This window comes from Anabrus simplex, chromosome 5, assembly GCF_040414725.1.
Source record: "Anabrus simplex isolate iqAnaSimp1 chromosome 5, ASM4041472v1, whole genome shotgun sequence".
In the NCBI taxonomy this organism is placed as follows: domain Eukaryota; kingdom Metazoa; phylum Arthropoda; class Insecta; order Orthoptera; family Tettigoniidae; genus Anabrus; species Anabrus simplex.
In genome coordinates, this window is record NC_090269.1 from 380415051 (window position 1) to 380431367 (window position 16317).

Consider the following 16317-nt stretch of genomic DNA (forward strand, 5'->3'; position numbering starts at 1 on the left):
TAGGTTGTTTGTCCTTCGGATTTGTCTTCGTATTCAATGCCTTTGATTTGTTGTGATTTAACAGCATATATGATTGGGAACGTTTGGTTTAAAATGTCAAGAAATCATCCTACTGTGGCATCTTCTCTGAGTGTTGCCTTTCACCCTTTCCTGCCAGTCTCTTTGCTCAGTGAAATCCAGTTGCTTCTTTAGATGAATAACCAATGTATCCCAGTATTGTACCACTTGTTTCAATACTTTTAATGAAGCCATGTGAGTTGGAATAGAAATTGTAATTGTCTGAATGATTCAGATTTGTTTTCTTTAAAAACTGTAGGAAATTTGAAAAGTTCATCTAGATGTGTCTCGATTACCATAATTTGATTATCATATGTATCTATAAGCAAGTTTCAGGCACTTGTGTAGTTTTCTTCTGAAATGGCAAAACCTTGAATGACTTTGCGTGCTTCGCCCTGTAGAGGACCGATCAGATACTGTACTGATATTTTTGAATATTTGTCAGCTGAGTATCATTATGAATGATGACTCAAAACTTTTTAGAAAACAACCATTTTGTGAATTCGCCGTTGAATTCCCTCGATATTTCAGTATTTATGAGCGGTTAGCTAATTATCAAGTTCCTATATTCCAGTAATTGCAATTCAAGTCCCTGGCGTAGTTTAGACAAAAATACTTTTGAGAAATTATTGTAAACAACCTCATATTTTTCATCATTTAAGGACACTTTTATTCTCCGTCCTGTGGAGTAGGGAAAATAATAGTAATCCACCATCTGTAATAATCACATAACCACATTTCAGCTGAGAATTGTAGTGTAGATACGGTATATTAGATAGTATTTTGCCTGTTATATTCGTATGTAATTTTGTGCAAACAGCAGATTTAATTTCTATTACAGCATAATAGGATAAAGTAGTACTAATATTAATCTGTCTACGTGTTTAACTTTGTTGGTAATCTTTTAGTACCTACCGGTAGTTCTTGCGTATATCAAATTTAGGCCGAATTGGAATTTTCATTTCAATATGTGCTTAGTAATAACTAGGATACATCTGAACGTAGTCCAAACATTATTGTAGTGTAGTATAGAAACTTATTAGAAATTAGAGTGACTACAGTATTCTACAATTTTGAGTAGATTTGCGAATTTCGAACTTTAATGATAATTTTCTTTTCTGTTTGTATTTGGTAATAACCTGTTGTAATTCGTATATGTCTGAACGCACGGTAGTTTAATAATAATAATGTTATTTGCTTTACGTCCCTCTAACTACTTTTTTAAAGTCTTCGGAGACGCCGAGGTGCCGGAATTTAGTCCCGCAGGAGTTCTTTAACGTGCCAGCAAATTTACCGACACGGGGCTGTCGTATTTGAGCACCTTCAAATACCACCGGACTGAGCCAGGATCGAACCTGCCAAGTTGGGATTAGAAGGCCAGCGTCTTAACCGTCTGGGCCACTCAGCCCGGCATACGGTAGTTTAAAATTATTGTAGTGTATTATAGTATCTTATTAGAAAATAGTGTGTTTATTCTATTGCTGTGAAATATTTGTGTAGTATAGTACCGGTACCTTTTCTGTGGTATCTGTAGTAACTCTCTTAGTAGAATTCTGTTGTTGTAATTAGGGTAGACTTAACTGCAGTTAAGAATTGTGTAATTCTTGTGTATTATTCTGTGTTTCCAGTAATTAACAGCAATTTTCATCCTGTTAGCGTGTAGTAGGAATAAAAAATCGTACAATTAAGTAGTATTGTAGTGTAGTGGTAGCCTATATTAATTAACTTATTGTTGTGTGATCTTTGCGAACTAACCTAGAAAATATTTCCTTCCTTTCATTTTTATTTCGCACAGAATAAGTTATCTTATTTTTCCTTTTCTTTCCATTATTTAGTAAAGAATATCTAGGGAGTGTGAGTGTAGGAACTGTGGTTGTGGCCAGGCATTAAGGAGTATGAGGGAGGAGTTGGAGCACTTGAGGGAGATAACTAGGATTCTCTCAGAGGACAGGAAGGAAAGTAGGTCTCCCTCAAACAATGTACAGGATAGAGTAGGTATAATAGAGGGATGGGAAGGAAAGGGGAGAAATTGTAGATGACAGGTAGTCTAATGATTTAAGGGGAAGGAGATTGGAGGCTAACGGATCCATTCAGGATCAGAATTCAGGACAGGTGTCGGTGAGAAATCGGCACGAGTCACTGCAGTTAGAACAACCGAGGGAACATGAGGAACAGGGAACTGTTGTCGAGAAGTGAGGTAGGAGAAAGGGAAAAGGTAGGAAAGGGAAATGTGGAGTAGTGGATAGAAAAAGACAGGTGCAACATGGTCACGGGATGGAGAAAAGGGAGGGGGAAGTAGTTTCTGTAGCTGTCAGGAAATATAAGACTGACCAGGAGGGGAGGGGATCAAATGAGGTGGGGAGGGTTGAGGCTCTGGTCATGTGGGATTCCATTGTTAGACATGTCGGGAAGTTGTGTGGAGGAAAGAGTACCAAGGTAGAGTGTTATCCAGGAATTAGGTTAAGGCAGATGTTGAGGAAAGTAGAAGAGAAGGAGGAGGGAAAGGAGAAGGTGGTAGTGTTTCACGTTGGTACTAACAACGTAAGACAAGCAGATATAAGTACCAACATAGTTAGGGATGTGTGCGACCTGGTAAATGCAGCACGGGTGAAATTTAAGGAAGCAGAGATTGTTATCAGTGGAATACTGTGTACGAGGGATACTGACTGGAAGGTGATTGGAGATTTAAATGAGACTATGGAGTGGGTATGTGGGAAACTGGGAGTGAGTGGGTGGGAGTTAGAGATCTGCGCTCAGATGGCCTTCACTTGATGTCTTTGGAGTGTACAGACCAGGAAAGTGTAGCGCAGATGCTGATTCAGAATTTTTGATAAGATAATCAGCTATGTGGGAAACGATAAGGAAAGGAACGTGATTGTATCGGCTGATCTCAATTTACCAAATGTCAATAGGGAAGGTAATGCGAACGACAGGAAGCATGACAACACATGGCAAATAAACTAATATGGAAAGGACAGATGATTCAGAAAGTGACGGAACCAACTAGAGGGAAAAATATCCTGGACGTAGTGCTGATAAAAGCAGATAAGCTCTATAGAGAAATCGAAGTAATAGATGGCATTAGTGAATAAAAAGCTTTCTTTGTCGTAGTTAAAAATAAATGTGATAGGAATGGAGGTTGTAAAAGCAAGACTATTACGCAGTACCATACGGCTGATAAAGCAGGCATGAGGCAGTTTTTAAAGAAGTAATTATGATCGGTGGAAAACGGTAAATAAAAATGTAAACAGACTCTGGGATGGGTTTAAAGCAATTGTTGAGGAATGTGAAAATAGATTTGTACCTTTAAAGGTGGTAAGGAATGGCAAAGATCCACTGTATTATAACAGAAAAATAAAGAGACTAAGAAGGAGGTGCAGGTTGGAAAGAAGTAGAGTTAGAAATGGCTGAGGAAGTAAGGAGTAATTGAAGAACTTGCTAGGCAATTGAATCTACCAAAGAAGTCAGCTAAGGATAACATGATAGCAAGCATAATTGGCGGCCATACACATTTTAGTGAAAAATGGAAGGGTTTGTACAGGTACTTTAAGGCGGAGACAGGTTCCAAGAAGGACATTCCAGGAATCATTAATGAACAACGGGAGTGTGTATACGAGGATCTGCAAAAGGCAGAAGTATTCAGTCAGCAGTATGTAATGATTGTTGGTTACAAGGATAATGTCCAGATAGAGGAGGTGACTAATGGTAAGGAAGTAGTAAAATTTACATACGTTAACAATGATATTTACAATAAGATACAAAAGTTGAAAACTAGAAAAGCGGCTGGAATTGATAATATTTCAGGGGATATACTAAAGATAAAGGGTTGGGATATAGTTCCATATCTGAAGTACTTATTTGATTATTGTTTGTATGAAGGTACTTTACCAAATGAATGGAGAGTTGCTATAGTAGCCCCTGTATATAAAGGAAAGGGTGATAGACATGAAGCTGAAAATTACAGGCCAGTCAGTTTGACATGCATTGCATGTAAGCTTTGAGGAAACATTCCTTCTGATTATATAAGACATGTTTGCAAAATTAATAACTGGTTTGATAGAAAGCAGTTTGGGTTTAGGAAAGGTTATTCCACTGAAGCTCAACTTGTACGATTCCAGAGAGATATAGCAGATATCCTGGATTCAGGAGGTCAATTGGACTGTATCGCGATTGACCTCTCTAAGACATTTGATAGGGTAGATCATGGGAGACTACTGGCAAAAATGAGTGCAATTGGACTTGACAAAAGAGTGACGAAGTAGGTGGCTGTGTTTCTAGAAAATAGAACTCAGAGAATTATTGGACCTCTATGTTTTCATATATATATATGTATGTTGGGTAGTCAGCCCGAAGGCTGGTTTGATCCTCTGTAGCTCCGCCAACAGCTGTCATTAACAGCCTAGGCGTCATTGAAGAGGCGTACTAGGGAAATGAGGTGCGAGGTAGATTCCCGTTGCTTTCCTCACCGAGCCAGCCGTTGCTATTACATATCAGTCTGCCAAGCCCACTGAAATGCATGCACCAACCGACCCTATGAGCGATATTTTCACACCATACATAACAGGGACTGGCTGCATAAGGAATGGTATTACTAGCATCACTCGTACCTCAGTCACTTTCATATTGTCAAAGCCAAGGATGAGACTGAGACAGGTCAATGAAAGTAACAAATTTGATATAGTCCATACCAGAAGACATAGTGCACTGTAAACACTACATCTCGCCAGCAAAGGCATATATATATATATCAATGATATGTGTAAAGAAGTGGAATCAGAGCTAGAATAACAAAATAAGTTACAAGATTGTGAGCAAATGCAAAATGACCTTGATAATGTTGTGAGATGGACAATAGGCAATGGTATGACGATAAAAGGGGATAAAAGTCAGGTTGTGAGTTTCACAAATAGGAAAAGTCCTCTCAGTTTTAATTACTGCGTTGATGGGGTGGAAGTTCCCTCTGGGATCATTGTAAACACCTAGGTATTAATATAAGGAAAGATCTTCATTGGGGCAAGCACATAAATATGATTGTAAATAAAGGGTACAGATCTCTGCACATGGTTATGAGGGTATTTATGGGTAACAGTAAGCAGTAGCGGCGAAAGTGCAGGGGGGGGGGCAAAATGTACAGACAACAAAAAGTACATGAGTTAGTGGGATATAGTGGGCGAGGGGGGGGGGAGGGAGGAAGACGGCGTGGTGTATGCATGTAAACTGAAAGAAACCTCCAAAGTGGGAATTATTTATGCTCTCGGAGCTAATTTTCACAGAAAGGTAAATGTTTTACCAACTGAAGTGTTGCAATAATTTGAGATTCGGATTCAATAATAGACTATACAATAAAAATTTCACCAAAGGAACAATATACACATCTATTACAATTAAATAGAAGTACGGCGTGATTATGCAATTAAAATCATTTAGTATTTGACTAGGCCTATACACTAAGAAAGTAATAGACAGTAAAGAGACTGCTAGACGGACGAATGTGCGCGGCAAGTCGGTGAATCATACCTGAGTGTCCATGATCTTGGAAAAAAATTATACCCCTGGTACCCTTTCTCACAACATATGCAAAGTCCCCACTGCTTGCTGTGGCGCTATGCAAATCAGTTAGCCGCGACGAGCGACATTTTGTGCGTATTTCCGCTAATAATTAATAAAAATAAAGTAAAGAATCAGCTGATAAGAAAACAGGGCTTCTACAAAATGCTTTTATAAAAACTCCTATATTCCTAGTTTCAGGCGGCTGAAATCGAATAATTTTTCCTCCACAATATGGGGGGAGCGATTGCCCCCCTCGCCCCCCTTGTCGCCGCTACTGGCAGTAAGGATGTAAAGGAGGGAGCATATTTGTCTCTGGTGAGACCCCAACTAGAGTATGTTTCCAGTGTATGGGACTCCTCACCACGATTACTTGATTCAGGAACTGGAAAAAATCCAAAGAAAAGCAGCTCGATTTGTTCTGGGTGATTTCCGACAAAAGAGTAGCGTTAAAAATGTTGCAAAGTTTGGGCTGGGAAAACTTGGGAGAAAGGAGATGAGCTGCTCGACTGAGTGGTACGTTCCGAGCTGTCAGTGAAGTGATGGCGTGGGAGGACATCAGTAGACGTATAAGTTTGAGTGGTATATCACAATATGAAGATAAAGTTGGAATTCAAGAGGACAAATTTGGGCAAATATTCGTTTATAGGAAGGGGAGTTGGGGATTGGAATAACTTACCAAGGGAGACGTTCAATAAATTTCCAATTTCTTTGCAATCATTTAAGAAAATTCTAGGAAAACAACAGATAGGGAATCTGCCACTTGTGCGATTGCCCTAAATGCAGATCATTACTGATTGATTGACTGATTGATTGATTGATTGATTTAATTCCTGGTAATTTCTGTATTCTTCCGTTATTATATCGTGGAAATTCCTGTTGATGAATGGCATTGTTTACTGCCGTGTTCATTTGAGCTAGGAAATTATTTTGAACATATCCTGCTTCATCTATTGAAAATCCACAGCCTGTTTCCAATCATTCGACTGGGTCAGGAATTGAATGAATGCAGCCCGCATTTAGCAGCTAGGATAGGAGATGTGCTGGCTGCTGAAGCCTGTAGCACTCCTCTAGGTCAATGATAAATGACTGACGGATGCAATGAAATTTTAATGGAGAATGTTGCTGGAATGAATGATGACAGGGAAAACCGGAGTACCCGGAGAAAAACCTGTCCTACCTCTACTTTGTCCAGCACAAATTTCACATGGAGTGACTGGGATTTGAACCACGGTATCCAGCGGTTAGAGGCCGGCGCGATTATTGTTTGCGTTGTGTAACTGCACTAAAATAAATAGATTCAAATAACACTCGCTCTCCCTCATATTCCTCTTGAAACTGTTGTGCAGCTGTTTTGTCAATGATTTCCGTTTTCTCTATTTTAATTTGTACTTCTTCAATAGATTTCCATACCTCTTCACATTTTTTAATACTAACCTTAGCCTCTGATTTTGACATGTCAGGTGTAATTGACTTCATTATTCTTGTTAACGTGCCTTTTACTCGACCACGCGATTGCTTCAGTTTCGTTAGTTGCGACATATTGAAATTGAGGTTATGCTGTAAAAGTTCGAAGGGATTGCGTGGAGGTTATGTGTGTGTTAATTTCAAAGGAATCATGCTACTGAATTGCGGTTATATGACAACGGAAACTGGATCTCTTACATTTATGACAACAGGAGGAACAGTGGACTTCAATTATTATTTAAGTTGATCAGTGCATGCTTATATTACTTTTATATTATTATACGTCCCTGGTATGAATGGTGTGAAAATGAAAATGTTGCTCATAGTGCCGGTTGATGCATGCATTTCAGTGGGCTTGACAGACTGATATATAATGGCAACTTCTGGCTCGGTGAGGATAGCAACGGGTAACTACCTCACTCCTCATTTCCCTAGTACGCCTCTTCAGTAATGCCTAGGCAATCTATGACAGCTGAGGGTAGAGCTGTTGAGGATCCAACCAACCTTAGGGCTGACGACTGAACATACATACATTACGCTGGTTGGCGCGGAAAATGGCGAGTGTTATCTAGTGCGATCATAATCGCTCTTTAAATTTTCTAAAATCTCGCAGGATGCAGTGCATTGATGCGAAGGTACTTGCCTGGGGGATATTTATAGTGTTTAAATATGTTGAAGTCAGAAGTGGACATAGAAATCCAGGTCAAGACACATACAGTTATGTCGTTTTGTGCTAAATTGTATCTGCTATTACTTAGTTAGTTGGGCTTTATGAATTTCGCCCAGTCACCATGTCTGTGATGTAAACCAAATACAGTAGAGAGAATACGCGGCACTCTGCGAGATATCGAGGGACAGCGATTAGAGCTCTGTTTAGCGGAGTGACCTGACAGTTACTGATTCTGTCAGAAGAACACGTGTGTTTGTGTGTGAAGTTTCTGGGGTTATGTATGCGTTTGCACTAAGTTGACGTAAGTAAATTGTAGCGTGTGACATTCCTTTTTATCTCCTGTCAATATGAGTGGAAAGATATGTGCTGCGTTTCGCTGCAATAACCATGAAGTGTAGAAGGATTCGCGGTCTTTCTTCCTATTCCCTCGTGACAAGAAAATGTAAGAAAATACTCTGTTTGCATATATATTCTTGCAGTTACAAATATATTTTATAGAATGCCTACTTCTTAAAATTCTGACCTGCGCGACCCATATTTCAACTGGCTTAAAATATAATAAGCTTATTTTATTGTATTAATGCAGCAGTTAACCTCCAATGCCGATGTGTTATTGTAGGTGTGACCTGTGGGTTTTGATTTAATTCAGGAAAATGCATATGCATATATGTATGGCTGGTTGTGTTCCAAGTTACCATATTTGGAATGCCGCAATGCGTTGTCAAGCCCTGAAGAAAATATGGGTGATTTAAAAATGTGATGATGATGATGCAAATTTGCTTTACCCTAATGTAATGGCAAGTATTGCTTATAGGGAAAGTTTGAATGTTTTGCGGCTAAATTTATAGATTTTTTTCTGTTAGTAGGCTTACGACATGTTCAGCTGCGTCACGATTTCTTTCAGTTTAATGCGCCGGTTCTGTCTAATGATCGTATTCACACTGTTGACCTTTGCACGGGTCCTGGACGTTGCGGGCCTGCCTTCGCGATTGTTGTCCGTGATATCCATGCGTCCGGCTTCGAATTGCTGACACCAATTTACGATACCTTGCCGGGGAATGGCCCGCTCCCCATACACAGCACAAATTTCACGATGAATGTCCGTGCAATTCTTCCTTTTGGCCCATAGGAATCGGATTGTCGCACGCACCTCATATTTGGGGTGAACGTCCAGCTGACGCGCCATTGCATTTGGCCGCTATTCACACAATACTAGACGAGACACCACAGCGACCTGCCTAACAGACGTGTGGTCAGTGTCTTTCCCTTTCTCCGCTGTGCCCGCGTTTGCGACACACAGCGCGCTGCTGCGGCGCGTTAGTGCAACTAACCTTTCGATCACCTACGTATCTTAAAATATGAACACTGTTCACACATAGCCTCATAATAGCTTCGTAAAAATATGTACTACTAGGACACATTGAGCCAAGCTCTCCCGGGACACAATGAGTCAAGGTTCATTGTGCCGCGGGAGTGATTTAATTTTTCCTAAATACCGTGTGTCCTTTGTGGGTTTCTCAGCATGGGTAAATACTTAGGTGCTGGTAATGTCTATTCATTTACATAATTTAAATAGTCCTATTTTCTTTTATCAGGCTTGAAGATGGTTCATACATATCACTGAAAGACAGGTAGAGGTAAAAGTAGTCATGATGTAATGCAAGATGCTGTACAGGATGTTCTGAATAATGGAATGTCGGTTCGCCAAGCAGCTAAATCTCATTCAATACCTTATCCTACTCTTCGACGTTACGTCCGAAAAATGAAAAGTAATTCCGGTGGAAGATTGACACCAAACTATGACAATCGTAAGGTATTTACTGCGGAACAAGAAAAGGAATTAGTGGAGTATGTGTTGCATTCTTCCAAAATACAGTATGCTTCGGCATTGACATCAAAACATGCCGGCGCTTAGCCTGTGATCTGGCTGTGAAAAATGGTCTCACAATTCCAGGGAACTGGAATGAGGGAATGACAGGTGCGGACTGGTTATATGGGTTCATGAAACGAAATCCTAGTTTAAGTATCCGAAGCTCGGAAGGCTGCAGCTTGTCCAGGGCAACGTCTCTTAATCGGTATAAGGTTTCGACTTTCTTCAAAAACTTGGAAGAACTGTACCGGAGGTATCCTGAGTTTGCTGATGGTATCAGGGTCTTCAATTTATATGAATGAAGTACCTCAACTGTACCAGAAAGACTTCCAAAGATTGTGGCACAGAAAGGAAACAAACAGGTTTCTCAAGTTACTAGTGGTAAATGTGGTGTCTTGGTCACCACCTGCTGCATAATTAGTGTGAGTGGTGCTTTCTTTCCCCCAGCAATGGTATTTCCTCGAGTATATTTTGTGCAACATATGACGAGTAGTGCATCGGCAAGCACCCTCGGATTAGCTACAAAGACTGGCTGGATGAAGGGTGAACTCTTTGTGGATGCCATGAAGCATTTCATTCATAAATCCAGTAGTAGCAAAGATAATCCTTCGCTTCTGATTTTAGATAATCAAAAAAGCCATCTGTCTATTGATGTGATAGATTTAGTAAAGGCCAATGGAGTTGTTATGCTGACTATACCCCCAAATACCTCAAACAAACTGCAGCCTCTAGATGTGGGCGTTTTCCCTTCATTCAAGGGAAGTTATTACTCAGCACTAATTTCTAAACACCTACAAAGCAACCGTATTCCTCTTACAATTTACGATGTAACTGCATGCGTTAAAATTGCTCACGACAGATCTATGACACCCTCTAACATATGTTCTGCCTTTCAAAAAACTGGAATTTTTCCATTTGATAAAGACATATTCACCGATGAAGCTTATAAGGTCAGTGAGGTGACAAACAGAGTTAAGGAAAATAATGGAACAACGTCATATGCTAATTCTGGCAGCGTTAGCCTGTCACAAGATAGCAGGAAGCAGGACCATGCGTAGTGCAAGATAGGCCTACTCAAACATCTTTTCCTAAAATATTTTTTCCAGAAGTAATTTGAGGATATCCAAGAGCTGAGAACAGGAAGAAGAGCAGTGGGCCTAAACGCAAGAAAGCACGAAGTTTAATTGCAACCGATGCACCAGAGAAAAAATTGTTGAAAGCCACAAAACATCCCATGAAAAGGGTCAAACGGACGCTTTATGAGCAGGAAACTGAGGAAGAGGACAATGAAGTTCAGTACGAAGAGAGCGATGCCAACCTGGATGAGTTTGATGAATCCGAATACAACTTTGAGGATTTGGACAAATCTCCAGAAACAGATGATTTAATTCTGACCAAGTTTGAACTGAAAAACAAAAAGTATGTTTACTATGTGGGGAAAATATTGAAACCGAAGGATGGTGCAGGCGACTATCAGGTATCATTTTTGAGAAAGAGTAAAAAAATTGGTAGAAAGTTCTTTTTTCCTCAGGTAATGGATGAGGCATCTGTTCCAGCAAACAATATAGTATATGTGCTGCCAAATCCTACTGAACAGGGGTTGACAGAGAGACAAAAATCATACGTTAAATTTGGAATTAACTTCCTGTCCATTTAAGTCCGTTAATTTCAAATGGGTATGCGGGGTTGAATGCCTATATGCTTAGTTATATGATTTACATTAAATTTGGAAATAACTGTAATTAAGTTATTCTAATGAAACTCTGTAGACTGGCTCGTGGTATCCCAAGGGTGGGGCAGAATCAACCATTTACCTAATTTTATTTAAAGAAATGCAGCTTAGAAACTACTATTTATAGTGTATTCATATAAGAGCATTTGATACTTGAATGATTGAACTTCAAAAGGGAGAAAGCCGCAGGTCTGTATTAAAATTACTGGATGAGTGACAGTGAAAAATATTTTTCCGGTTCAATGTGCCCCACTCTTCCCTACGCTTATAGACCCGATACGCAAGATTAGCGATACATCGGAGCTCATTAATTAGAAGTTGTAAAAGAAGAGAAGGATTGGAAAGATTCATTCCTACAGAAAAAGAATCGAGGAACAAATTGAATTTTCAGAAAACAAATAATTTTAAAATAGAAGATTTTTCTAAGCCGAGAGCGAAGGTCTTACGCAAATATAGAGAATTGGTTAACTAGAGCGCAAGAAAGAAAACAAATAGAATATTTAAAAAAGGAAAATATCATTCTAAGAAATTATTAAAATGAACATTTACTTCTCGACTTTGTTTGATCATATTGACAGCTATACCATGAAGAAGATATCTTGGTCAACTCGAGATGGACCAAACTGGAGAGAGATATGTTCCAGCCATCAGACCCTACCTAAAATGAGATCAAGAATCCAGCCGAACCTCAGACCGTGGCCAATGGACCAGCGATGTGACGAGGAGGAGGAGAACTACTGACAGCTGATATGATGAAAGACGAGCTAATTGTTTATCATAAGTATTATAATTCTTAATTTAGCTAGGCATATGCATTTAGTATAAAGTATTCTAGGTGTGAGATACTTAGAAGTGCAAGTGATACAATGAAGTGAAGTGTGTTACGTGTAATCTACTAATACTATATTAAGCTAGTATATATAATTAGATTGATATCTCGTGGAGTATGGCCATGCATAAAATAAGTGAATGACCAAGGTAACTGAAATTACGAGAAGGAAGGAAAACGATCGAACAGATGAATATAAGGTTTAGCGTATGTTAAATACTATTTACGGAACTCGTGAAACCATTCAGTCAATGATTACGTCACAGGTGGATCGTATGAGAGGAACTGAAATATATAGACGAGTTATTCCTTGTAAAGTAATGTTGTTAAATGCATGAACAAAGTATTTAAGGTTAAGCATCGTAATGTTGGAAGAGTATTGATCTATTTAAGGGAGTATTTATGTAAAGAAGAATAGTACGTCTCAGTAATTGCATTTATTATGGAAGAGGTTATGAATGATGAAATATGGTATTGAGAAAGATGAAATGGAATTGATTGAAGGTTTTATAGTGAGGAAAGAAGTTATATGAAATATTTTGTGTATGATAATGTGGGTTTCGGTGATTATAAGACGTGTATATGGATGGTAGACGCTAAGATACTCGTTTGTTGGATCAATTAGACGATGCAAGCACAAGGAAGGAAATTCACCGTGGGAATGACACAAAGTAAGGTATGAATGGTGGATGTATATGTATAGATGAGATTAGAGAGTCACCTAAACGTCAAATACAGCTGTTAATATTAAAATATTTGTGACTTATGACATATTCTCGCAACATAGGTGAAGTGAAAGATGTGTTAAGCCAGTATAGATGTTAGGAGTGACGTAGATAAATATTACCGAGATATCGTAACATAGATACTTATGGAATTACTTCCACAAGTATGATATATTAAATATAAGCCTACTGAGTGGATGCATATTGAGCCATATAGCAGCAAATCAAGAATTATTTAGATAGAATAGTGAGGTAGATTATTTTATAATTTGAGTGCTGATTAATAATTTACGTAGTAATTTTAAATGATAGGTTAGTAAATTAGGAGACGAGATTTAGTAGGCAATAGGGATGGAAATCTTAGCCTGTCAGTCATCATAAAATATTTTTTGCCAGAGAACAACGTAGATAACGAGTTCAGATAGAAAAAACTTAAATTTTATCAATTGTAAGGAAATATTTTATTCTAAAATTCAATGTAATTATGTTATAGTGATTGATTTGAATTGTTTAATTTTCTTGCAAGCTAATTAATTACTTACATAATAACTGAATGATTGATTGATTTAATTCTCAAATATGATTATGTACGAGGAAGCTCAAGTTCATTTCAGAAACAGTGAATTCATTTCTTTTTATTGGTAAGCCAGCGCTGACTTATTGATTTTAATCATCGATTATGGAAGTTCTTGACAATACGAGTTCTCAATTCTTTAATTTATGGTTAATTTAATAAATGTATTCTCTTATTTTTATTTTCTTATAAAGTGAGTGATAATTTGTAGCAGTTGAGAGTAGATAGACTTAGTTTCTAAGATGTTTGTCATGTGATTTACCTCGAATTTAAGCGGTAAATGATAGATATATTATTGAATGCGATAGGATGGAGACGTTCTTCGATAATTGTCGCGTGTGGTCCCTATCTTTTCTATGAATTCACGTTAATCCTAGCCAAGAAGAAAAATTAGATATTTTTCTTATGAGAAGCAATACATTGAGATTATATCTGGCTGTCGGGAAATTTTCGGGTGTGTCGTACCTGGACGCGGGAAGGGCGCAGAGATTACCGGAAGATCTAAAGGAATATCAGGCAATTCTGAAACGGCCGAAATTACTTTCAAGATGGACAAGGATGTATTGGTTGTTTCTTGGAGGGATAAAAAGGTTATTACTACCATCCACTCGGCAGAAGTGCTTGAAACAAATAAATCTGAAAAAAATTTAAACCAGAATCTGTGAATGACTATAATCAACACATGCAAGGTGTTGACACTGCATGCCAGTACTTGATACTCTATACTTTCATGAGAAAAACTATAAGGAGGCCAAAAAGGTTTTCTTTTATTTACTGTACTGCTCACTTTTTAAAACATTTCGGCTCTTTCAGAACTCAAATCCTCAGAAAACAATAACATTCCTGAATTTCATACAGACAGTAGTTAGGAACTTGCTCCAGGAAAGAAGTGAACCCGACATATAGGTACAGTCACCTATCTCCAACATCTCAGCACCATCCACTTCATCAGCTCAGGGTCCACGTCCTGCGATATTGCCGCAAAAAGGGCGCCGGCCAAGGATCCATCATTTAGGTTAGATGGGAAGAGGAAAGAGCATATTTTCTTGAAGTTTCCCCACCAAATAAAGTACAGTTCCTTTCAAGAAGGTGGAAAGTGAGTTTCAAAAAATTATTAGTGAAATATGCTATTTTTGTGGAAAGTGCAGTGTTCCCATTCACCCATGAAAGTGTGACATTAGCTACCACACCCTCCAGAGATACTAGAGGACTTCGTTAAGCTATGTGAAAAATTTCGTTTCCATATCTTGTGTAGTTTCGAACTTGTGAAAATTATTTGTTGTTGTTTGCTGTGCCACTAATAACTGGAATAGCTGGGCCAGCCATTTAAATAGCTCGCTCAATTGGTGGGCGTGAATATGTTAAGATGGTGCAAGAAGCAGGATACAAATTCCTTCTGAAGGTCCAAAAAATCACATGTGTTCTCAAATCATTCTTTCAACGTGGTTCCATGAAAACATCTTAAATATAATTTATTTTTATTTTTAAATACAGTGTTGTGTAAGAAGGAAGTCAGCTCCCGGACGAACCTATATTTACATCGGTCTACTTTTAGACCAACTTTGCTTTACGGGAGCGAAAGCTGGGTGGACTCAGGATATCTTGTTCATAAGTTCGAAGTAACAGACGTGAAAGTAGGGGTTAGACAAGGCTGTAATATTTCACCTTTGTTGTTCATAGTTTACATGGATCATCTGCTGAAAGGTATAAAGTGGCAGGGAGGGATTCACTTAGGTAGAAATGTAGTAAGCAGTCTGGCGTATGCTAACGACTTGGTCTTAATGGTCGATTGTGCCGAAAGCCTGCAGTGCTGATTAATAATTTACGTAGTAATTTTAAATGATATGTTAGTAAATTAGGAGCCGAGATTTAGTAGGCAATAGGGATGGAAATCTTAGCCTGTCAGTCATCATAAAATATTTCTTCGCCAGAGAACAACGTAGATAACGAGTTCAGATAGAACTAACATAAGTTCATAAGTTCGAAGTAACAGACATGAAAGTAGGGGTTAGACAAGGCTGTAATATTTCACCTTTGTTGTTCATAGTTTACATGGATCATCTGCTGAACTTGAAAATAGGTTCAATGAGTATGGTTTGAAAATTAGTCCTTCGAAGACTACATTGATGTCAATAGGTAAGACATTCAACAGAAATGAATCCCAGATTGGTGATACAAACCTGGAACAGGTCGATAATTTTAAGTATTTAGGTTGCGTGTTCTCCCAGTTTAGTAATATAGCAAGTGATATTGAATCAATGTGCAGTAAAGCTAACGGAGTGAGCTCGCAGTTGCGATCAACATTGTTCTGTAAGAAAGAAGTCAGCTCCCGGACGAAATTATCTTTACATCGGTCTGTTTCTAGACCAAATTTGCTTTACGGGAGCGGAAGCTGGGGGACTTAGGATCTTATTCATAAGTTAGAAGTAACAAACATGACAGTAGTGAGAATGATTGCTGGTACAAACAGGTGGTAACAATGGCAGAAGGGTACCGGTACAAGGAATGAGAAGATAAAGCCTAAGTTAGAAATGAACTCGATGGATGAAGTTGTACGCATTAACCGGCTTCGATGGTGGGGTCATATGAAGCGAATGGAGGAGGACAGGTTACCTAGGAGAATAATAGACTCTGTTATGGAGGGTAAGAGAAGTAGAGGGAGACCAAGACGATGATGGTTAGACTGTTTCTAACGATTGAAAATAATAGGTACCGTATAAAACTAAACAAGGCCACAGCACTAGCTGCAAATGGAAGATTGTGGCGACGTTTAGTAAATTCACAGAGGCTTGCAGACTGAACGCTGAAAGGCATAAAGATATATAATGATAATGTATGTACGTATG

The 16317-nt window shown here is 38.6% G+C and overlaps 1 protein-coding gene across 1 annotated transcript in view; it reads right to left on the minus strand.

Moving 5' to 3' along the window:
* The window catches only part of LOC136874553 (pickpocket protein 28), a 175761-nt gene that overhangs the window by 23819 nt on the left and 135625 nt on the right, over positions 1 to 16317 (minus strand). The gene's annotated exons all lie outside the window — the stretch shown is intronic.